General features: G+C 57.3%; 1 long non-coding RNA gene across 1 annotated transcript in view; it reads right to left on the bottom strand.

The window, feature by feature from the left end:
• Positions 1 to 351: 351 nt before the first annotated feature.
• The window catches only part of LOC135322721 (uncharacterized), a 195,734-nt gene continuing 171,548 nt past the window's right edge, over positions 352 to 24,537 (bottom strand). The window contains exon 3 of the long non-coding RNA XR_010383491.1: positions 352 to 536. This is a non-coding gene — a long non-coding RNA (uncharacterized LOC135322721). The remainder of the gene's footprint in view (positions 537 to 24,537) is intronic.

Here is a 24,537-nt window from a genome sequence, read left to right on the forward strand (position 1 = left end):
GGCCTCCTGCAGGCCCTGTGTCCTGGTGCCCCGGTGTGGGGAGGGCAGGCGGTCTCAGCCGGACCCTGGCGGGAGTCTGTGAGCACCTGCTAATCGCTACCCCTGCAGCCCAGGCCTCTTGCAGGCTTTGCCCGGAGAGAGCTGTGTGAGGTCTGGGGTCCACAGTAGCTGAGACTCAGAGAGGTTAAGTAACAGGCTGAAACCTGGTTAGTAAGCCACAGACTGGATGTCGAAACCAAGACTGACCTGTGATTAAACAAAAAAAAAACAATCAAAACTGGGCAGAGGGCTTAAATAGGCATTTCTCCAAAGACACAAAGATGGCCAACAGGCACATGAAAAGACGCTCAACATCACTGACCACCAGGGAAAAGCAAATCAACACTGAACCACCACCTCACGCCTGTGAGGTTGACGCCATCGGGAAGCCTACAGATAACACGTGCTGGAGAGCGTGTGGGGAGAAGGGCGCCCTCCCGCTCTGCTGGTGGGAGTGTAAGCTGGTGCAGCCACATTGGAGAACAGTATGGAGGGTCCTGAAAAAAAAAAACACGGAGTTACCATATGATCCAGCAATCCCACTGCTAGGGCTACACCTGGAAAAAACAAAAATACTAATTCAAAAGGATAATGCACCCCCATGTTCAGAGCATTATTTATAAAAGCCAAGATATGGAAGCAACCTAAACGTCCATCAACAGATGACTGGATAAAGATGTGGTATATTTATGCAGTGGAATACTACTCAGCCGTAAAAAGCATGAACTACTGATATCTGCAGCAACATGGATGGACCTAGAGATTATCACACTAAGTGAGTTAAGTCAGACAACAACAAACACTGTACGATATCATTTACGTGCAGAACCTAAAAATAATACAAATGAATGTACATGCAAAACAAACCCACAGACACAGAATACAAATCAGCGGTTCCCAGTGGGGAGGGGAGTGGGGAGGGGCTAGACGGTGTGGGGGATGAATAGACGTAACTGCTGTATACAAAACAGATGAGCAACAAGGACGCTCTGTGCAGCGCAGGGAACTACAGCCGTCACCCTGTAGTGACTTTCAATGGAGTATAATTTGTAGAAGTACTGAACCACTGTGCTCTACACCTGAAACTAATGTAAGATGGTAAATCAACTCTACTTCCGTAATAAAACAAAAGCTGACATGTGATTATTTTGCTACTTCTCCGATGAAACCATCTTATTTTAAATTTCCACAAGGCAGCTTGGGTCTTAAAATACGTGTTTAACTGAAAAAGGAAACTGCACAAGATTTACATGAAGAAAATGAAAACACTACTGGAAGATGTGAAAAAAGACAAGTAAGCGGAAAGGGTTCTGAGATAAGCAGAGTCTCTGCTGGGAAGACCCGAGAGCACAAGGAGGTCAGTCCTCCGCGAGACGACCCGTGCCATTAGCGACAGCCCGCAGCTAACGCTCTGCCACCTCCAGAAAGGCCCAAGGAGGATTCGCTGAACAAAAATACGGATTCTAAATTTCAGAGGGAAAAGTCATCAGCAAGAATAGTCAAGGAGTTTTTGAAAATTAAACTTCACTTTAAATTACTTTGAAAATCACTCTGAAAATTGAAAGTAGTGAGGAACTTGTTAGAATCTCCATGTTAAACATTAAAATATATTTTGAAAGCTACAGTAATCCAAACAATGTGACATTCCTACTGTGTCGCATGGGAGCTAAATTCAGGAACTCGTACTAACCTAAAACAAAAACAATGTGAAAAATTATATATATATATATATATATATATATATATATATATATATAAAAATATATAAAACTCGATTGCTATGCTGTACACTAGGAACCAACACAACACTGTAAACTAACTAAACTTCAATTTAAAAAAATGCAGTATCGGTACAAAAAGGGACAAAAGCATCAAAAGGGAAAGTCCAGAAACAATCAAATTTATACAGGATTTACTAGGTGACAAAGACAGCATTTCAAGTAAGGACAGAAAGACGGATTTCTACAATGAAGAACGCTGGCCTAAGTGGAGGAAAAAGCTGGATTTCTGCTTCACGCTATTCCAAATCCCGGCTGGAGTTACACGCACGTGGGGAGTGAAACCCTCTAAGATGGCATTTCTAAGGGCTCGCTGCCTCGTCCCACAAAACCAGGAGGAGAAAAACATCACAGATGGTTCCTCAAAGTGGGACTGAGGAAAGAAACGCCACGAGACCCGCAGTCCATAAAGAAAAGTCAGGCGCGACGTACAACCCCCCTTCCTGCGCAGCCAGTCGGGGAGCACGCTGTGTGCAGCACGCCCACGTGCAGGAGTGTGCGGCCTGGCAGCGTCACCAGTCGAGACAGTCCCCGTCCGCGGGCCGCAGGCACGCCCGGGGTCCCCTCGTGGGCTCTACCCAGGGTCGGTCACCCGCCCTCCGGCTGCTCCCGGCTCCCCCCTCGGCTCCCCCAGCAGCTCCGCCCTGCTCTCTGGCACCGAGGGGCAGGTCGCCTTTCCTAGAAGGCCGAGCAACGGGAGCCACGCGGGGCGCGCCCTGCCCGGTCGCTTTCACTCACGGAACTGTCGCCGTGTGTATCACAGGCTTGGTCCTCGGTCCTCCTGAGTAACAGGCGCCGCACAGCGCGGCGCCCCAGGATGTGTCCGCCCACGCGCCGCCGGTGGACGCTTCGGTCCCCTCCCACCTGGGGCTACGACGCAACGCTGCCGCAGGGCCCGGGGCACGCGCGTCTGGGCGGGCACGCGGGTTCCCGCCCCCCCCCCCCGCCCCGGAGGACACCTATTGTGGGCGGCTGGCTCACACGGTGGGCGGCTGGACTTTTTAGGGGGACGGCCAAGACGTCCCCCAAGGCAGCTGCGCCACCTCTCATTCCTCGCAACTTGTGAGGGTTCCCGTTTCCCCACATCCTCACCGACACCCGTCCTGCCGCGCGCCCGCGGGCAGCCGTCCTGGCGGGCGCGGGCGCGGCCTCGCTGCGGGGTGGGCGCGCGGCCCGGCGAGGAGCAGCTGCGCGCCTGTTACACGCTCGCTGGCCACTTAGATCTCTTCTTTGGTGAACTGTCTATTCGCAGCTTTAACCCGTTTTTAAAGTTGGGTCACTGTCTTTTTATTATTAAGTTCTAAAAGCGCCTTATGTATTCTGGATGCAAACCCTTCATCAGATATATGACTTGCAAATATTTCTTCTCAGTCGGTGACTTGTCCTTCCATTGTCTTACCAGCGGCCTTAAAAGAGCATAAGTTCTTCTTTTTTTATGTTCAATTTGTCATTTTTTCTTCCTTGGATCATGCTTCTGGTGTCATGCCTAAGAAATTTTTGCCTCACCTTACATAAAAAAGTTAGATTTTTGAATTACAGAAAGGAATAGGAACAAAGAGAAAAGACAAATGACTAAGTGGATCAAAACAGGGGAACTCATTTATAAGGTGCTAATTTGTCTGGGAGATAAAGAACTTCTCCAAATCAATAAGCCAAAGACCAACCCAGCAGAACGGACAGCAGGGTGCAGGCAGACGGTTCTCAGGGAACGAAACACAAATGCCTCCCGCACGTGAAACTCCCCATCTTCCTCATGAAAAGAGAAACGCAGATTAAAACTGTAGTGAGACACCACCATTCCCCTCTCAGGCTGGCAAAGGCCAAACGTGTGACAAACCCTAGGCTGGTGCTGATGGCGGATCCAGGGACTAAAGAGGGGGGCGAGTCAGTGCAGATTCCGTGGAGAGCAGTTTGGCAATCTCCCGATCAAAAAATGCATACACTCTTTAACCCACAAATTGCACTTCAGGGGATTGCTCTCTTATATACACTGACTCGTGTGCAAAATATCTGTGTCCAGAGAACCCACCGCAGCATTCGAGACTGTGTGAAATGTTACACTTACCCGCCAACAGCAGGCTAAGTGGTATATGGTGATCCCCACAACCAGACAAGGGAGTGCTGTTGCAGGTCCCCCTTTTCCCTGGGTTTATGGTTCCATGTGGAGTGAGTCCCATTCCTGGGTCCCATTCCAAAATGTGAACGGGGACGGGGCCTCACAAATTGACAAATCAAAGAACTCAGTTATCAGGAGATGGGTTTTTTTGGTATCTTTCGAATTCTGTGCATGTCTTGTCCATTCAAAAAAACCAAGAAACAAAAAAGGAAAGAAAGAAACAAAAAAGGAAAGAAAGAAACAAAACTTCTTTTAGCCTTACAACAACTCCAAAGTAAACGGTTGCTCCTATTTGCAGTTCCGGGAGCCCAGGTTCAGAGAGGAGGGGCCGACCCGGCCTCCCAGCCGAGCTCCGCACACACCGACGCTGCCCTCGGCAGCCTCGCCTCCAGCGCGCAGCGCCATTCACGCCTCCCTGATGCCCAGCAGCCTCCGGCCCACGAGCGCTCAGTAGCTGGCGAGCGTCCTCGCAGCCTGCAGCTTGTCGCCTGTGGGAGAAGCCCTTGGCCCACCTCCTGCTCTTACAGACACACCAGGGCGGTGACACCGGAGCACCTATGCGTCAGTTCAAACTTGCCAATTGCAGGATCTGTCAGAATCAACCCAAATCCTACTGCATCTCCTCCTGAGGAGAGCCTGGCTATGGGCCGGCGGGCAGGACACGCCCCAGGACTGCCGCCCGCTCCCGGGCCGCAAACGGCGCAAACAGCCGTGGTTCACTGTGCATTCCCTTGATGGGACCTGCCATGAAATCCTTCGATACCCACTCTTGTGCCCTTTGTGTTCACGTGGAGCTAGAAACAAAGCTCCTGGCTGTTTATTATTTACATTAGCAGGTAGTAGACGGTGTGGCATGAAGACTGGTGCCCACAAGCGACGGACAGGCAGGGAGAGTGTGCAGCCTGTTCCCCTGGTCCCCGACTGTCCCCCCCAGAAGTGGGTCTGAGATCAGAGGGGGCCCTGGGGGGGTCGGCAGCCCGCATGGGAGGGGCCGTTCAGGGCAGGCTCCCCTCCTTGCTGCTCTGGTTCTCTCTCCCAGCTGGAAGGGCGGGCACCAGGACGGCGTGTTTGTGCACAATTCAAATGGCTCATTTCTCCTGCTCAGTAAGGAACATCTCTCACCTGGAAATGTTTGTTTCGCTCAGAAACCTACAGCTGCACCTCTCTGCCACCCAGCTCCCAACCCTTCCAGCTGCATCCATCAGCACCTGCGTCTGTCACACTGACATGGGGTCCCTGCCTGTGCCCCACTGGCCCCGTGAGAGCCCCCAAACGCCATCTCCTCCCTCCCCTCCCACCCATGTCCCCCAGCCTCATCTCCAGTAATTACGCTCCATGTGAATCATTTTTTAATGTTTGGTTTAATACATCCAAATTCTTTAAACAATAAAAAGTAATCAACAAACAGCATCACAATCTGGTAATCTCCTTAACACAGAACACGGTTTCTCAACGGCACAGGGAAAGAGCTCGCCAGCAAGCCTGACGACATAATTAGAAGGCTGTTCCCAGGACGGAGGGGCACTCTCTCTCCAGCTCTCACCACCCTCAGCAAGACCGTCCTCCCTGAACAGCTAGTCGGCTCTTCCCAGCTTCCCAGATCCGCATGCCTGAAGCCCTAGCACGCTTCTCCTTACTGACTAAATGGCAAACAGTGACACCTCAGAAGGGAACTGAAAGCGGTAACCGAATGGGAGCAAACAGCGCAAGGGAGGCTGCAGACAGCGCGGCCCCTGGTAGATTAGCAGCAATTTGAGGAGGTGGCACTGTCACACCTGGTTGACAGGGCTCACAGGGTCTGCGATCTCTGCTCCGTCTCACATTTGAGGGTCACGTTTCGACAGAGACGAGATGCGGGGAAGCCCTTCAGGAGGCAGTCTTGGCTTCACAGCAGTGCTGATGGCACCCGGAACAAAGGGTCCACAGGGGCACGTGGGGCACCGGCTGGGCTCGGAGTGGCCGTCGCCACTGTCCCCATCCCCGCAGGGTCTTTGGCTGAGTGGGGAAGCAAAGGGGAGAGAACAAAATGGGGTGGGGCCGGGCTGGACAGACGTTTCCCTGCTCCGGCTTCTGCATCCCCATGGTCTCCAGGGTTTTCTAGGGGCTACTGTGTGGGACCCCAGGGGACACCTGGCAGGGGAGGGCGTCTGGAAAGCCGTGGGTGAAGGCCCCGAGCAAAGGCGCTGGGTCTGGCGGGACAGCGGCTACCCACCCCCTGGGTGGCTGAGGGCCACCGAGGGCCTGCACAGGGCAGAGGAAGAGGGAAGCCATCTTCCTTCCAGCCTGCTTGGAGCACCCGAGTAGGACAATCACAGCCTTGTGTTCTTCCCTGCTCCGGGGGACCCTTGGAAGCTCCAAGAGTCCTTCTGAGGAGATGGCCTGGGAGAGATGCCCTGACAGGGCCCCTGTGCCAGGGAGAGTGGCCCATAGCCAGCCCCAGCATATGTCTGGAGGTCCTCCTCCCCAACCCCACAGAAGAGCAGTGAGCGTCTCCGGCTCTCCCTGCCCTGTGATGGTGGGCGTCCTGGCTGACAGAGAGGTGGCGTAGTGTAGAAGCTTCCGGAATGCGGAGCAGCACAGGCCGGATACTCTTCAGAGTATCCTCCCCCACTCCCGCCCACCGCAGGGGGACGTGCGGAGACCGAGGCTGTCGGCGCTGGATGTCACGGGCCGTGGGGAGCCCAGCCCAAGGCACAGCCCTGCTTCTCATCACCCTTCAGTCAGATGTTTGCCGTGAGCTTCAGCAGAAACTAGTCACCAGCCAAGCCTCCTGGGCAGAGAAATGCAGTCCTTCCACCTGTCCGTCCTTGAGCCCTGGATTTGGGTTCGACCCCTGCCTGCCTGCCCGTGTCCTCCAGCTTGTTTTTTTTTGGGGGGGGTGGTAATTCGGTTTATTTATTTATTTATTTTTAGAGGCAGTGCTGGGGATTGAACCCAGGACCCTGTGCATGCTAGGCACGCGCTCTAGCACAAGCTACACACCCTACCCCGCCGTGTCCTCCAGTTTAATTGTAGACACATGTCTCTCGATGTTTCCAACAGCTGCTTCCTTCCTTTCCAGCTCCCAGCCCCCACAGAGCACCCCTATCCTGCTGTGTCTCAGGTGCTCCCGCTGCCCCTCTCCCGTCACCCCTGGTCCTCCCTGCAGCCCGGTGCCCACTTGTCGGCTGAGCTGGCCATGCTGCGTGGGGGCCACCAGCCCCTCGGGAGGCTCTTCCCCCGCTGTCCTTGGTGCTGCTCAGCCCTCCGGCCACGCGTGTCCACCCTACAGAGGTCCCACTGACCCTCTGTCTACGCAGCACACTGCAGCTCTGCACACTAGTCCCACGTCTGGTTTTTCCTGTAATTAACTCTCCTCACTTTCTCATTGGAGCCTCCTCTAATGCGAGGCCCAGCTCCTCCTTTGCCTAAATTTTTCCTTCTCCCCTTCCTGCTCACAGCGCTTTGCCCCCTTCTGGCACCTTCTCATGCTGTTCTCGACAGTTTGAAAGCCTCCGATTTCAGAGAGAATGGAACTCTCTGTTCTATTTCAACATCCATTTCTGCTCATACTCTACGCCAAGGCCGCTGAGAATGCCCTTGGCATAACTGCTGCAAATCAAACACCCTCATCCGAGCAGCAGTTACTAGGAAGTCCAAGGAATGCCCTTCCAGCCCTTCCTGGCTGTTCCTTCTCCCATCAAATAAAAGCCTCTGTGAGGACAGGATGATCTTCACTTATTTCGAGTCATTGAACGGGAAGACGTCTAGGCTGAAATCTTTAATGTCACCACAACTCAGGACACCAAGTCTGGGCAGGACCAAGTGTCAGTCTGGGCAGACGCTGTTCTTTCTTAGCACGGCCTCTAAGCACACCCTTGCTGCTGCACTTTCTTTTATATTCGCTGAAATCAGGTTTTCACTGGAGGGAGAATTTACCAGGTTACCAGATTATACTTGAAAGTGCACAGGAAAAGTCTGCCTCAATCACATGACAAGATGTGCCCAGCGTCATGGTCTGGCTAACTGGTCTCTCCGTAATTGGCCCGAATGTAAAGGAATACAGACTTTTTAAGTACAGTGGACATGCTGAACCCAAGCCACTGACCGGGAAAGCCAACCATCAACACTGTGCTCACGGTACGTGAGGAGAGAGGCAACCGCACACTCTGGCTGGGGGTAACCTTGAACTCAGATCCTAACTTAGGTTCCAAATGGTGGAGTCGCATTGTTCTGACGCACAGGCTGTGGGAAAGCAAAGCAGTGGGACAGGTTCTAAGTTTCTGTTTATTCTGACCTCCACAGTTTGCACACTGACCATGGTCATTGGGCATTCCAGGGGCCCTTCACTCCTGCACCCACATCACCCATCAGCTGGTGAACAGGCAGCACTGGGGCCGGTCAGTGCGTTGCAGGCACCACATCAAGTCCAGGGTGACCTGCCCTTCTGTGAGGAAACCATTCACTCAGATGACCCACAGCCTGGCTCATCCCCCGACTGACCAACTACGTGATCCCTAGTGTTAGGTGTTTAGACAGGTGGGGGCACCGGGCAGATAAGGTGGAGGGGAGGGAGGAGGGCCCAGAAGACGGCAGTGTGCCTGCCTCCAGCATAAAGCGACCTTAGTTCCTCTAAGTGAGCGCCAGTAAGAAACCCGTTAGAACCCGACAGCCACAACCGCGCGGGAGCAACAAGGACCTACCCGGACGTGACCCAGCGCTCACTGTAATGTGGTCAGCATTGCGGCGTAGGCCCCCCAGGGGTCTCCTGTGGGCATCGTGGGTGAGGACATGCAGAAAGGGGGGTGGGCATGACTGAGAGTTCCAGGGACAGGGGCCGTCAGTCAGTCAAGAGGCCACCTCTAAGCGAGGGCATAAGAGGAGGGACAGAGACCGCTGCCACCGCCCTCGGATCAGCCCGCCGGCTCTCGGAGATGCGTTGTCCCTTTGCCAGGAAGTCCTCCCAAATCGTTCACTACACAACGCTGTCTCCCACCTGAGTTCTTCTCCTTCAAGTATGACGAGAACTGGGGCGTCCTCCCTCCCCCTGGGGTGACCCTGGCCGGACAGCACCCCCAGTCTCCTCTTCACACCCGTCAGGACGGCTCTCCTCAGTCAAAGACGGCACTTAACCGTGAAGCAGGGAGCCGCCTCCGAAGCCTGGAACAGGGCACTGCGAGTGGGGCACCAGAGCTCCACACGGAACGGACAGCCGGCCTCTGGGCGGGGCGCCAGCAAGCCGGCCCTCGCCTCCGCCGCCGCCGCCGCCGCCGGGACGTCTGCCGCCCGAGTCAGATGGCGCCTCAGGCTCGCGCCGCTCGCAAGTCAGCCCTCGCCGCCTCTCACCCCGAAGCAGCTCACCCTGGGGAGAAGCCGACGACGATGGCCGAGTCCTCAGCCGGCGCCCTCCCAGGGCAGCTGAAGGAGGAGGGCGAGGTCACGCCGCAAGGGAACCCCAGGGAGCGGCTCACCACCCGCGAGCGGGAACGTCCACAGCGCGGGTGCCCTGCGCCTGCCCGCGCCTCGCGTGCGCTCACACAGCTGCCGTCTGAGGAGATCACACACCGATACTCGCTGCTGGGACGCAAGGGTGAAGTGACTCTGATACGCCCGTGACAGCGCGCGTCTCGGGAAGCCGCCTGCGCCTGGGCGGCTGGTCGCCTGCACTGTGACAGGGCCTCCAGGGAGACGCCTGTTGTCAGCTGTGTTCGCTCCTCAGTTTCCCGGCAAAAAACCTCATTACAACAGCTGGGATACACGGACGGCTAAACAACATGGTGTAACATGGCGCAGGTTTATCTCCAACTGACATAGCTGTAAAGACCCAACGCGAGTGACTGAGCTCCGTGTCAGAGGAAAAGCTCAGCACCACGAGCACACCCCGCGGGTGAGCTCCACGCCGCGGACGGGGCGGGGGGCAGCGCGCCCCCCTTCCCTGCCAGAAGGCGCTTCACGCGCTCGCGGGTAGGCACGGCCCCCAGCCGCCTGCCTCGTCTGAGCGAGTGGAAGGTGAGTCGGGCACACGGTGCGCGCCTCATGAACGCCGTTCCTGAGTGGTGTTCTCAAAAGGACGAAAGCAGAGCAGACGGCCCCCGCGCCCGCGAGTCCACACGGACACACGTGAGCGAGCGGATGAGTGGTTACACCGGGGGCACGAGACAGCTCTCCCAGCAGAGGGGCGGGGGAGAATTCATGTCATCTGTGCGGCCGCTTCACCCTCAGGGAGCAGTGCGTGCCTCCCCTCCCTGGAGTGTGGCTGTGCGTGTGGCTCCCTTCCGAGGAGGACATGTGGCAAGACGGTCACTTCATGGTAGAAAAACGCGACCCTCACACCTCAGCCAGGTGACGGAGGGCCGACGCCCCACGGAGCTGGTGCAGGGTGACAGACTCCGCTGTGATGCGACGGGTGAGAAAGAGAGACTTGGTAAACGGGTCTGGAGGAGTCACTTTTGTAAGGAGACAATAAAGGCAGAATTTGGCGAGGACTAGGCTAGGAAGACGGGCCCTGCGTGTCCCCAGGCCCGCGCCCCCTCTGGGGCCCTGTGGGGGCCTTTGTGGAGGGGGCGCAGGAGTCCAGCCCTGACCCCCACACCTGTCACTCGGAAGTTGCAGCCTGTTGATTACAAAGGCAGAAAGATAAGACTTAATCTCTTTAGACGAGGAAAAACAGGTTTCCTTACGTACTGGGTAATTTACCTTCAAAAAACTACACACCAAGACGATACTAAAAGCAGGAGCTGTTCCACACTCAGGCGCAGAGTGATCTGTTATGTATAACTGGTTCCAAATTGCCCCTCCAGTGACAAGTTTTTAAGAACCGTCTGATGCAATCGCCTGACTGTGCTCAGAGTGCGAAGAGAAAAGACGAGACAGCGGCGACGTCTGCTCTGATGTGAGCGGGTCTCTTCCAGCGTCTCCTCCCCTGAGTGGCCCGGCCAAGCTGAGCACCGAGGAGTGACCCACAATGCTGTCGCCACCTCACGCCTCGGCCAGCCCTCAATTAAGACTTTTCTGCGGAGACGTCAGAATCGTTTCGCTATACGCAGATCCAATGTTAAAGGGTTTCAAATATCGTTATTTTTCTCCCTATGCTGGACCTTGCGTATTAACATTCAGGCGGGAGCGGTTCACAATTGCATGGAATGAGAACGCTCACCAGTAGCTCAGTGGGAGGCTGAGTATAAGTAACTGCCAGTCAGCAGGAGGGCCCATTGTGAGCCCAGACAGCCTGAGCAGCCCCGATGGGGCCCCGTCACTCCTGCTTGGCTGTGCCTGGAACAAGCTCAGGGAGGAGGGGAGGCGGGGAGGCGGGGGGCCCAACGCAGAGCGGGCAAGGGCGGGGGGGAAGGGGAGGCGCCTGGAGGCCGGGCAGCTTCTGGGACAGGTGCCCCCACCTCACCACCCCCGGGGCCACGGCAAACAGGGCGGCCCCGCACAGGCAGGTGTGCCTTGGAGAGTCAGCGCAGGGACAGGCCTGTTTAACCGGGGGCCGCGTGTGTTTGATGCTTGTCAGAGTGGCCAGCTGTCCCCAGGCCGAGGCCAGCTGCCAGGAGGCCGGCCGCGCCCTCACACACGGGCGCTGTCTGCTCTCTGCTGCATCGCAGGCGTGCTGTGGGCAGCTCCCCTGGCAGTTTTCATGCAGGGCTCATGGTTGCCCAACTTTGCTTAGGAAGGAACAGGCAGGCCCTGGACATGGTGGCGGCCATCTCTGTGACGACGACATGCTGGTGCCTGTCTGGGGGGCATTCCACACCAGTTTAGCAGCCCCGTCCTGTCGCTGTGGGGTGCACCCCGCATCCTGTGCTCCTACTGGGCCGCTCGGGGGGCAGCTCCCCGAAACACACGAGACGTCTGAGCACAGAGGAGAGCTGGACGCTCGCCTCCCCAGCAACAGTGCTGACAGCAGCCGCGGGAGTTTCTGCTGGAAATGACGCACGTCATCTGAGCAGCCGCCCCAAGGAGATACCTTGAAATCAGTAGGGCCTGGGGAGAGGGAGGAGGTCTGGGGAGACTGGAGGGGGATGTCGGGAGGGACCAAACGGTGAGAAAGGGCCAGGGAGACACGAAGGGGGCGAAAGCAGAACGCCACACAGAGCCCGCCCGGGGCCAGACGCCGGACGCTGACAGCGGGGGAGGCAGCCCGACGACAAACAGGACGAGGCAGCGCCTGGTTCTTCTCCCTCCCGGGTGCACTCTTGACGGAACGCCTCCCCCAAGGAGCCGAAGGATGAGAAATACCCACTGATTCTGAAAGGCTCTGGGAAACGTGTGAGCGACGGAGTCTTAAACCGTCACCCAAACCACAGCAGCCAAAGCGCTCGGTGCCGTCGAGCAGGGCTCTTTCCTGGACGCTTAGCACTGGAGGCAGGCTCCACGAGGCGCCTAGGGTGGAGGCGGTGGGGAGGGGGCTCCAACCGTGGCTCAGATTGCCAGTCTGTGTCCCCGATGGCTCCTCCTCAGTGGACAAGCACGTCCTGCAGCCCCGAGCTGGACAGGCAGAGGTGACAGAGACAGTCTCATCCCCATGGGGCTCCTGTTCAGAGCCAGGCCGCCGATGTTGGCCGCCGTAAGCCACGAGCTTCACTTGGAATTAATTACATTTCAATTAGATTAAAAATCCGTCCCTCATTTTTACCAGCTCACTCCGTGTGCTCAGTTGCCAGTGGGCGACACCCTGAGCAGTGTGGAGAGCGTTTCCATAATCCCCACGAGTCCTGGCGGAGGGGCTGTGTGAGCGCCCGCGTGTGCAGGTGCCAGTGTGCCGTGGTTGGTGTGATGCGCACTGTGCCCGGCGCACGTGTGGGCACGTGCATTGGTGCGTGTGTGAGGAAAAGCAGAGGCAGTTGACAGGCTTATCTGGACTCGGGCTGAGCAGAAAGAAGAAGGAAAAACAGGCCGTCTTTTGAGGGGTGGAAAGCATGGTGTGTGCCCGTGCCCCAATCCCTGCTCTGACCCAGGTGGGCCCCGGAACCTAACCAGGCAGGTGCGGCCAGGGTGAGTCTCTGCATGACCTGTAAGAGGCAACATCACGGCAGAGGCTGCGATCTGAGGGGAAAAGCCCCCTCGGCCGGGCGCCAGGCTCGCAGATCTGGGTGCGCGTGTGCTGGGCGCCGAGCCCTCTCCTAGGTGACGCCCTCCAGCACCACTGGTCATCTTCACCTTGAACAGACCCCATCCGGCGCGGAGACGGGTGCCTGGGCTCACGGCCACTTCCCTGTCTCTCGGGGGTAAACCCGCCTGACGCCGCTCTGTTCTGGGGTGCAAAGTACAACTTAACATCGTTGTGACACCTCCGATACAAGAAATATGTTGCCTCTCATTTTATCAGATGCTCACTAATTAATCCGCTCCAGAAGCCGCCCCAGTGGCCGTGCCAGGAGGCAGGGGCGGAGGGCTGTGGGTTCTGTCTGCCAGTTGGCAGTCCGCCAGCCGCGGCTCAACTTTCAGCGACGGGAAGACAACCTGAGAAATCTCCATGCGCTGTTTTCACCCCGGCCCCCAAGGGAGCTGCTTTCCGTGATCACTTTACTGCGACGTTCCAACCAAGCATGCACACGCACGCACCCCCCAAATCCACACGTGGGCCACGCCCACGGGCACACACACGCACACAGCGCCGCTAGGTAAGGGCAGGTCTCATTCTAACAAAGTCATCTGTGCGGTGCTCAGCTGCGGCTCTGGGGAAACCCATCGGCACCAACAGAGCAGATAATGATTCCAAAATAACCGTCCTGGGAAAAGGCGGCACACACTCTGGAACGGTTCCTGTGGTTCTCGTCCCCCTCCTGGCCCTCAGAGCACGCCGTGAGATTTGGCGGTAAACAGCGCTGTTTTTCTGTGCTTGCACCCAAGACGTGCACGTGTCTCGTCCTCCTGCGGGGACAGCGAATGGCATAGACACTGACACCCCAGGAGGACTGTGTCGGTTCCAGAGCCAAAGGGCTCTGGTCCTGTTCTGACTTTGTCACTGCCCTCTGTGTGACCTCTGGAAGGTCGTTTAGCCTCCTGGAACCTCCGCGTCCTCACCTGCGGGTCGGGGAGGAGGAGGACGCCACTCCCAGAGCTGTGAGGAGGATACAGGGAGCCGAGGGACGCCAAGCAAAGGTGGGTCCCCGGCGGTCAGCACGTCGCGCTCATCACTGCGTCAGGGCAGAGCCTCCATCTTACACTTTCCACGTCATCAGTGTCACTTCACAGCTGCACTGAATTTATAACACATTGCTTTAAAATTATTTAGCTTTAAGTAGGTTTTACATTGGTGTCTGATTTTGGATGCAACCTGAATATTGAACAACCTGTCCAGCTCCCGTCTCCATGGACACACCGTGTTTCAAACACACCGAACGGCACACGCTTTTCCTTCTGCCTAGAAAGACCTTCCAAGCCGTCCCTGCCTGAACACCCAGCTCTAAGGCAGCTTCCTCGGTGAAGTGGCCCAAGAGCCCCGCGCAGCAGGGACAGCTCCTTCTGCTGCAGAGCTCGCCCCACTGCTTCACGCCACAAGCCATGCGCGCGTCGGGGGCGCATCGTCTCCGCTGACGTGTCTTCACTGCCCCGCAGACTGGGAAGCCCTGAACCACGAATGGCATCCCCCAGCGGACCCCTGGGAAACGCTCTGAACAACCGAGATGGGAAAGAAAGTTCAGCGCAGGCACCGCAGCAGCCAACCGGCGACACCGTGGGGAGCCGGGCCTGCCCCCCGCCGCCCCCCTCCCCCCCCGGCCCCCTTCCTGTCCCCCAGCCCCTTGGACGCCCGGCTTGCCTGCCTGGCCTTCCAAATGCAACACCTCGCAGGGCACGTTTGTTACCTAGGGGTCTGCAGATTTTCAGGAATGTACAGAGGGGTGTTCAAGCCCTCCACAGGGAACAGAACGTGGGGCAGTAACTTCTGCTGAAAACGAAGTTACTAAGAACTGGCAGCAAACAGGAGGAATTAACCACACAGAGGGAAGCGGCCTCAAGGGACGAGGCCACGCACGCGTTGTTTGCTGACCTCTTTCCCTGCAGACCTGGACTGGGTGTTTACGCTTCAGAGCCTTTGCTTAGCGCAGGGCAGACGGAGCCAGGAGGCAGCCAGCTCCTGCCCCGAGGAGACCACGGTCCATTGAGAGACGAACAAAGCCCCCCAGCCCAGTATCTGCACCTCTGGATCCAGGACGTTCTGGACGCTGAGGCTCTGCCATTGCTGTCGCTGGGCGGCAGGTGACAGGCCACCAGCTCCCGGGCAGCAGGACCTCAGCTGAGACGTGGGGCTATCTACTGTCTTTACGCACTAAGTGCGAATACTCACACATTTTACTGCAGAAGAGTGATGTGTTTGATTACAAAGTGCTGCCCAGACACTGCGACGTGTGTACAGCATACAGACGTATTATCACTCTGAAATCTAAAACGCGTACTTACAACCCCGACGGTGGCAGGCACATGGCAGGGAGCGGCTGCAGCTCAGCCACCCACGGACCTCGGGGCTCGGGGAGCCACAGGTGAGGAAGCCGGCCCTGCAGGGGTCTGTGATCATACTGCCCCACTAAGCGTCTCGGGGCTGCAGCTGCAGAGCCGCACTTAGACGCAGGCGTCCCGCCATCCAGGACAGAGTCTCAGTGTTTATGGAGGAAGGAAACCAAGTCTGAACTTTAATTCAAATAACTCAAGGACACGCCGTCTTCTCTTCTGTTGGACCAGAATGACTGGGTGAGGGCCACCCAGTACAGTGTCCTCGTTCTGGGATCTGGGTCCTCGAATTCCAGGAACTGAGAAGCTGAGAGCCCCCCACTGTGGGTTGAATTGTGTCCCTGAGAGACAGGTGGAGTCCCGGCCCCCGGAACTCAGAACATGACCTTATTTGAAGGAGGGTCTCGGCAGACACAAGGAGTGAAGATGAGGTCACACTGGGGTAGGGGGGGCCCTTCCTCCAACATGACCGGTGTCCTCATAACAGAAGACACAAGATGCAGACACAGGGAGCAAAGATCCTGTGTGGACAGACAGACGGGCTGATGCTCCACGAGCCGGGGAGCACCCGAAGCCGTGGGAGAGGCCTGGAACGTCCTCCCTCAGGGCCCCGGGCAGCACCTACCCTGCTGACACCTGCTTCCAGAACCGTGAGAGAGAACATTTCTGCTGTTCTAAGCCACCCAGTTTGTGAGACTTTGTATGGTGGCCGGGAAACACCAACCCCTAGGGCCTCCATGAAGCCATGTAGTGACGGGAAGGCCGCCTGCTCAGGCCCCGTGGGCTTTTCTGGAACCCCCCCCCCACCCGCACCTTCAGGATGGGGGTCTGAGTTCTGGGGGCATCGCTGCTTCAGACGTGGCAGCTGTGGATGGGCGGCCCCCCGCACCAGGACGACAGGCCCCTCATGACAGCAGGGTGACCACATGGATGGAGGGGACAAAGGACACCACCAAGCGGGCGTTGGGTGCTGAGCAGGAAGCACTCTGTCTCCAGTCGGCAGCCACTCCTCCTGTGACCCCGCAGGCAGGGGACCACGGTCCAGCCAGCGGGCTAAGCTCCGCTTCACAGAGGAGCTGCTTGCAAACATCTCATGGGGGGTGTCTGGGTGCAAAGGCCCAGTGTTCTCCCCACGACACCAGAGCTGGCCTGGCCAACACGAGTCTGGGGCTGTGGGCCAGGCCTCAGCCCAGCCTTGGCGGCTCTTGGATCCGCAGAGGTCACATGACCCCTTCCTTTCTCTGCTGGGCCCAAACCACAGGCAAGCTTTGTCACTGCCTTTCTGTGGTTCCCGACACATCAACACACACACACACACACACACACACGTGCACACACTAACACATGCACACACGCCAACACACACCAACGCACACACGCGCTCCGGGAACAGCATCGCCCGCTAGAGCACAAGGCCTCACTCATCCTGATGAGCTCAGTGCCTGGCGCTTGGGCACTGGGAACCGAGACCCTGAATGAGGACAGAATCTGAGGACACTCAGTGACAAGGGCTCCCAGTCCTAGAGCTAAACCCACAGGAGAAGGTAATCCTGTTTCAGTCAGGAGTAATTAAAAGAAAAACGTATCAACATCATTCCTTGTTTGTCCAACAAGTCGCGGGGTCGATCAGCCTTTTGGAGTCAAGTTTTGGCAAGTTCAGGGCAGGAAGGAAGCCCTGCTCACCGTTACCACGGCCCCGGCTGGGAAGAATGACTTTATCCCATCTGAACACTGGCAAGGTCAAGACGTCATTATTTTCTGGGAAATCAATACACTTTGCAGGGCACTCATAGCCTCTATAAGCAATTTAATCACAGGCCCCGTGTGCTGGTTCATCTGCTGGGAGGAGCCCACGGACCATGTGCCTGTCCTGGGTTACAAAACCACTCTGACATCCAGACATGACCATCCTGATAAAAGTCGCTCTCATTACCATTCTGTCAGGTTTCCTGGAACAGTCACATGCCTTTAAAAACAGAAACTCAGCTTGGGGAAGCGTGACTCTCGCGCACGTCTGCTCTAACGTGCGGGAGCACGCGCGCCACGCCAGGCGTGCAGGACGTCTGGCTAACAACCCTGCCACACACGCGCTGTGACTGGGGCGCTGTTTTCCAAGTTGTCAGGGTAAAGATGCAGTTCACAATAAAATTAATCTAAGTCTAATTTAACATTTCCTTCATGATTCGGAAGGCTCTTCAGAACCTGCCCGCCTCTGTTACCAGCCTGCAAGGCAGCATCACTGTCCTCTACGGAGGAACAGAAGTGCCAGTGAACCGACGTTTCGCCTCCTGGATCACTAAATCCACTTTTTTCCCCTTAATGTAGCTCAAGAAGTGTCAGCATGAGTGGCCACTAGGAACCGTTTACTCCACGGCTTGGTTATCTAGTCACACTTATTTTCAAGGCTTAGAAAGGAACGAAGTAGAGCCGAGGACAAAGCGTGCAGAGGACAGTGGCCTGGGGGGCCGGGTGAGGCAGGCACTGCGTGGAAGGCCGGGAGTTCCCTCAAGACGACACGCTATTCTTTAAGGGGAGTTTCCCCGGAGAAAGGACACAACACGGGGCCCCAGATCACAAGGCTCTTCATTCCTCATTTCTGACTCTGATGTTGCTTTGCTGATTTTTGTCAGACAAGCTACTGAGGGCCTCAGGGCCCCCTGTCCTGTGGCAACAACTCTCAGCCATCTCAGGAGATGATTGCGGGCCACCGCCCGCGCCGGGAGGGCTGACAGCCTGCCTGCTGGCCCGGTCACTGCGCACGTCGGCCCCAGGCCCCACGGCGGGGCAGTCCCAGGCAGCTCGCTTCCCGTGGGCCTGAGTCCTGCAGCAGCCACGGGGGACACCCACGTGTGCGACCCACTTCCCACTCCTCCACGGAGACGCACGCATCTCCCAGCGGTGGCCCTGAGCCATGGGTGTTAAGAAATCGATTACAGCTTCAACGGGGTGAGCAGGGTGAGCGCGCTGTGCGGGACACGGGTCCGCTCATCCCTCGTGGAGAAGGCCCTGCACGTGGAACGAGCTGGGGGGTCAGAGAGAAGCCTGCCAGGCCCGCAGGCGCCCTGCCTCAGCCTCTGGCACCGCGGGTAGCTGGCCCAGCCAGCCTGGAGGGCAAGACAATTAAGTTTGGGGAGCACTTGCAGATGAAAAGCACTCTATAAATGCTAAGCGTCACTGTTACACGCAAGAAGGAAGGGTAAAAACGATGAACACTAAAAAAGAAATCCCCGCACGATAAAAAGCACCAGGGCAGAGCAGAAGGAGAAAATTATCTCACACTGAAGTTTAAAAAGCCCCCCCCCCCCCAAAAATGGCGAGAAAGCCATGCTCAGAAACGAGAGGAAGGCTCCAGGAAGCGTGAGGATCAACTGTGCAACTTGTCACGACTGGAGAGCGGCGGCCCCAAGGCAGCCGGGATGCTGGAGCACAGCGGTGCGCAGTAGTTCCTGAGAGCGCAGCGAGTACCGTCCCTCCTCATTCACGCAGGGGCTGGAGCAGAGCTGCGTCACACACACGCTTCCCCAGGCAGGAGCGGGGAGGCGAGGGAAACGGACTCGTGTCAACACGGGTGATCAGGAAACGCGCGTCTTTGAGGGGCCGACGCACCACCCGTCCACCTGCAGACCCTGCAGAGAAGGACCCGGAAACTGAAAGGCGGTGCTTTCAGAAATGATCGGGAAACGTATTTACATTCAGGGCTTCACGAGAAAGATAAGGCACACGGGTCTGCTGGTTTCCTGGTGGACAGAAATGACGTTGTTTTGGTGCTCTCGCCTGCAAGGTGGGCACTCAGGAGTACAAACACACGCGTGCATAAGCACGCACGCACACACACGGCAACCTGCTGGAGCCACGTTTCTGCAGCGTCCGCTCAGCGGTATTTCTTGCCGCAGCTACAAGTCGTCTCAGGGAAACTGGACTTGTTTACCTGCTGACAGGAAACCACAGGCAACTGCAATGCTCCCAGAACACTCCTCTAGTGCTTTATCCACAGAATGCCGCTGAATCAATTTTTGTTGGTTTTTCTTTTTCAATTTTATTTTTTACTGAAGTGTAGTTGATTTACGTCAGTTTCAGGTGTACAGCAGAGCAATTCGGTTATACAAACAGATACATATACGTACAGACTCTTTTCCGTTACAGCTCATCACGAGAAACTGAATAGTTCCCCGCGCTGTGCAGTCGGGCCTTGCTGTCTGTCTGTTTTGTATACAGTAGTGTGTGTCTGTGCTGGTTTGTCTTGAAGACGTGGAAGAGAGGAGACAGAAGTGACTAGACTTGGGCGGCCCACCTGCTCATCATACAACGTTCAGCCGGAAGTAACTCGCTGTGCACTGGAGGTGGGGGACTCGGGGAAGACATGGGCCCAACCAGAAAGGAAATCGGGCACCGGCGACACACTGGAGGCTGCCGGGGGCGCAGTGACCAGCCCAGTGCGAAGGGAAAGGGTGCCCAGGACGGAGAAATCACTTGGAATGACGCTCGATGGACAGGTGGGCAGATAAGGCGGAGGTGAAAAGCCAGTGTCACTCTGAGGGGACAGCTCCCCCTTGGGAAGTGGGGATGCAATTAAGGAGAAAAAAAAAAGATAATGAGATTAGGGGTAAAAAATGTGAAAGTGACCATGACCGAAATAATGACAGGGCATGTGGTGGCCTTGAAAGGGACCCAGAGTTCGGAGAGAACGATCAGGACTGTTACCAGAGGCTCAAAGACACCAGCCCCAGCGGCGCAGGGACCAGCAACTCCACCCCTGGAGGATGGGCACAGCCGTCCTTCCGGGTGGTGTGCAGGCCCACGGCTGAGACCGCGCGCTTGGCTGAGTCACTCTGCTCCGAACGGCGCGCCATGGAAGTGAAGGAAGGGAGACAGGGCGTTCAGACGGCAGGCCTCGGAGGAAGTGAAGGAGGGGAGACAGGGTGTTCAGACGGCAGGCCTCGGAGGGGCCGACTGAGGGACCCTCGCTGGGAAGTGACGGGCTTGACGGTACTGAATCTGCATAGATCGTGCCCTTTCCAAGTTGTCGATACTTATGGGCACGGGGTCTCGATGGCAGCCATGGGGCCAGGCTCCCCGGGAGGAGAGCAGGCAGGTGCACACACGCCCGCGACGCCCACGGGGAGAGCAGGGAGCCCCCGCGTCCCTGCCGGCCTCACGGCCTCTGAAGGCCTCCTTCATCAAAGAGCCGGCCGCCGGCCAGACACCTGGGGTCCTCGACACTCTGCTGTGGCAGAAATCTGCGGGCAGGACAGCAAAGCTGTCCAGCGTTCAGCGGTCCCCCAAAGAAACCCGTGATCCACGAAGCCCCGTCACCAAGCACATGGCTTCTGGGAACCGGCTCCCTCCTCCCAGGAAGGACCTGCAGGGCATTCACACCAGGCCCGGGGCCGTCCTGCCAGCCGACAGCTGAGACACCGTCTGTTTCTGACACTCCGTCATCTTGTTTCTGTCAGCGCTGTCATCTCTCAGTTGTTACCGCGGGTTTCCGCCCTCCAGGGCTCCCGTCCCGCCTTCCGTCCTTCCTACTTCCTACGTCTATTTCCTTCTTTTAAGACTCGCACATCTCACAAGTGGAAACGCACCGCAGTCCCCTCCCTGGTGCAGGTCGTCCCTGAAAGAGATGCTAGAAGACATCTGGAAAGAATTCTTTTTTGCAAAATTATTCACCCAAACACTCAGTCCTGTGCTTCGAATGGTGTGTAAGGGGCATTTCAGGGGTGAGGCCAAGGGTGCCTTCCTCCCCACGGCCCCTCTCTGCCCTGACCTGGGAAAAAGCCTGAAACAGGCAGCGATAAATCTAAGAGCCAGTCTGGCGACGGTGCTGGGAATTTCTGGACGTCCACAGCCTAACGCCTGGATGTGTCCTAGGCCAGGGCCACAAGGTTCAAGCTCGTCTGGTGTAGCACCAGGCGGGGCCAGCCCAGGGTCGAGGGACCGGTGCAGAGACGCCCAGGCAGGCGGTGGCCGAGTCCCTGGTCACAGAGCCACAGGGGAGGCTGTCAGGACCGCCCTCAGGAGGGCCGGGACTCGGGGTCTGTGCAGCCCGGGGAGAACCCCAGCACCAGGGGTCAAGCTCAGTCACACCCCGTGGGCTCCCACAAGCCTCTGGGAGTGAGACATGGAGCAGGGTCCCAGTTCAGGCTGCGACAGGCGGGCGAGGACCGCGGGTGGGGTCGGGAACTAAGAGCTGGAGGGTTTATGAGCTTGGGGCCTCAGGCCCGCAGAGCCCCCAGGCCCCCTCCCCGGACCCTGGACCCCCACCTGTGAGTGGACAGTCTGCACACTCAGAGCAGCAGGGCTGGGGAAAGGCGGGAGGGGACAGCTCCCTGAATCCATTTCTGGGATGGGGAGGAGCAGGCAGTGCGGCCAAGGGACTGGCTGGGCCGGGGCCTCCGTCTCCTTACCGCCCCCGACACCCACACCCAGCCGGCTCACTGGAGCCTCCTGTCCACGGCGACCCTCAGGTCAGCACTCTTCCTGGGGCCTCCTGTCCACGGCGACCCTCGGGTCAGCACTCTTCCTGGGGCAGGCCGCGTTCCCTCCCCCCGAAACCCACCACCTGCACCCAGTGTGGCCCCACATCTGTGTGTCGGCTCCTGTCTGTCCCACAGCCTGTGGAACCCACAGCCCCCGACTTCCTGACACAGAGCTGGCCCCCAGCAAGCCCAGCACTGCGGCCCCGTCCTGCTGGGCCGTCGTCATCCCTGCTCCCGGACCCGCAGAGAGACCCCGCTCACGTGGGACGCTGGCCTCTCAGACCTCACGCCCTCCATCGCCATGCCCTGCGGAGCCCTGACTGGAGCACCGCCTGCCCACTGCACTTGTCGCCTGTCTCTTTGTGAAGGGCGTTCCCCTAGCTGCAATCACCCTAAGATGCTCCAGGATGCCAAGCCAGGCGTCGGAACCCTGCCTTCCAGGAACTTTCTATGAGCAGGTTAACGTGACAGTTCTTGCAGCCTGGAGCCGCCAAAAACTAAAAGGAACCGGCTGATGGATGCCCGCCGAACCCGCCAGCCGATGAAGCGCCCCCTCCAGCAGCCCCTCCCCCCCTGGCCCCGTCTCGCTCCCACACATGCAGACTGTCCGCTCGGGGCCGCAGGCCAGAAAAACGGGGCTGTTCAGCAGGACAGTTAACAAGAGTTTAAAAAAGTAAAGCTGAGGGTGAGGTTTGCAAGGCCTGTGGCACAAAAACATGGCTTCCAACTCACTCAAGAAGAACGACTTTGTCCGCCTGTGTTCTGAGCCCTGAAGAGGAGTGCACGGGAACGCCGCGGGGACCAGCCGCTGCAACGTGTCCCAGCTCCGAAAGTGCTGTCACTTGTTCCGCAGTCACCCTGACCCTAGGACAACTAAAGTCTGGAGTTGAAACAGTTAACGATTCAATTCTCCTGACTGTCATTTTCTAGCTTCAGACAAGCTGCTGACTGACATGCGGATACGGAAAAAACGTGTTTGGAGGTGGAACAACTCTGGCAGGATGTCACCCCCGCAATGGGAGAAACGTTACCCTAATGAGACGCAAGGAAGTCAGAGAGGAGGGAGGCAGGGGCCCGCACAGCGCCCTAAACCCACGTCACTCTGGAAAAGGCAGCAAACTTGGCATGAACAGAGAAACTTCCAGATTAAGCAGAGCCTCGGTATTCATAACATCACTTCAAAAGAGATGTGCTGAATGGCTGGGGAGAAAGTCAAATATTTCCTCAAAAGGGAGACAAGTTCAGTTGGGTTTGGGAAGCCTGACTGTGCGGGAACGCAGCTCCAGGGGACAGTGACACTGAAGTCAGATTTCAGGTGCCAGACCGTGTGTGCATGTGTGTGTGCACACACGTGTGCGTACACGTTCCACCAGGCGGAGCGGCTGACATGCACACCAAGTGCTTGCAGTCACCCACAGCAGTTGTCACTGTGTGTCTCAGCTGGCATGTCCCCTCCCGTCCCTTCTGATTCACCGTCCGTTTTGTTTGCCGCGAGCCACAGCAGAAAGCTGTGTGTTTGGTGTAGCCATCACCACTTGGCTTCTGGCGACCAAATATTTGATCATTTCTATTCCAAGATGAGTTGGGCAACACTAACTCACAGATGCATTTGCAACAGATAATTAAATCTTAACCGAGACAGAATGGCATTTCAGAACAATCGCAGCGATGCTTGAACGTGAAACATTTTTCTGTTTTATCGCAGGATAGATAGAGACTTGGGGAATACGAATTGATCAAGAGATAAAACATTGCACAGCAGACGAAAGGAGGGCCTGAGCTGGCGGGCCACACAGGCCGTGGCGCTGGGTCCAGAACACAGTTCTCTCCTCTCACCCTTTCACTCACTCGCTCACTCGTCCGAGTGTCGGAGCAGCGCCGGGCCGTGAGGCTCACCCCCGGGGCACACGTTCGTCTCCTGGTTACTGTCTGTCTGCTCAGTGCAAGACTTGGTACAGTCAGACCATCCTTGTTAAAGGAGCTGGGCTGATGTCCACTCCCGGTGAAAACTCCGCTCTGTGGTCCACGTGTCCCCCCACCACACATCCCTCCACTCAGGGTGGGAGGGGGTCCCATCTAATCCAGGGGGCAGTGTTTCTACGTCTGGTGCCTGCTGTTGCCTGGGAGTGGCCCCCGAGCGCAGGACCGTGCTGAGACCCCAAGGCGCCCCAGGACACGGGACGTGTGTCCTCCAGGGTCACACGTGCGGGAATGGAAGACTCGGCAGCGCCACGCACACACACGCACGGCAGGGGGCAGGTCCGGGGCACTTCCCAGGACGGGAGGACAGCTGCGCGCTCCCTGCAGCGGCAGCCCGGCCCTCGGGCTCCGCAGCTCGGCCCCGGGCCCGTGGCTCCTCTTCCGCGCCCTTCCTGGACCTCTGGGAGCAGACAACCTGTTGTCCCACAGCCCGGGGTCACGTCTGCCGAGGGGAAGAGCACTTAGGTTGCCTGTGAAATCTCTGTCCGGCTACTATCCGCGTGCATTGGCATGTGGTGTGATTTAACTCTAATCGTCCGGGTTTTCCAAGCGAAGACACTGAAAGCGGTCCAGGCGAGCGAGCACTTTCACAGCCAGAACGGAAGGAAGAAAGCAGCCAAATCTGACGACAGGCTTTCACAGGACGCGTGCGAGCCGATGGAGGACCAGAAGCGCCAAGACAGAGGCCCGGCACAGGCTCTGTCTTCACTGACAGGAC

The sequence above is a fragment of the Camelus dromedarius genome, chromosome 13 (assembly GCF_036321535.1).
Source record: "Camelus dromedarius isolate mCamDro1 chromosome 13, mCamDro1.pat, whole genome shotgun sequence".
Classification (NCBI taxonomy): domain Eukaryota; kingdom Metazoa; phylum Chordata; class Mammalia; order Artiodactyla; family Camelidae; genus Camelus; species Camelus dromedarius.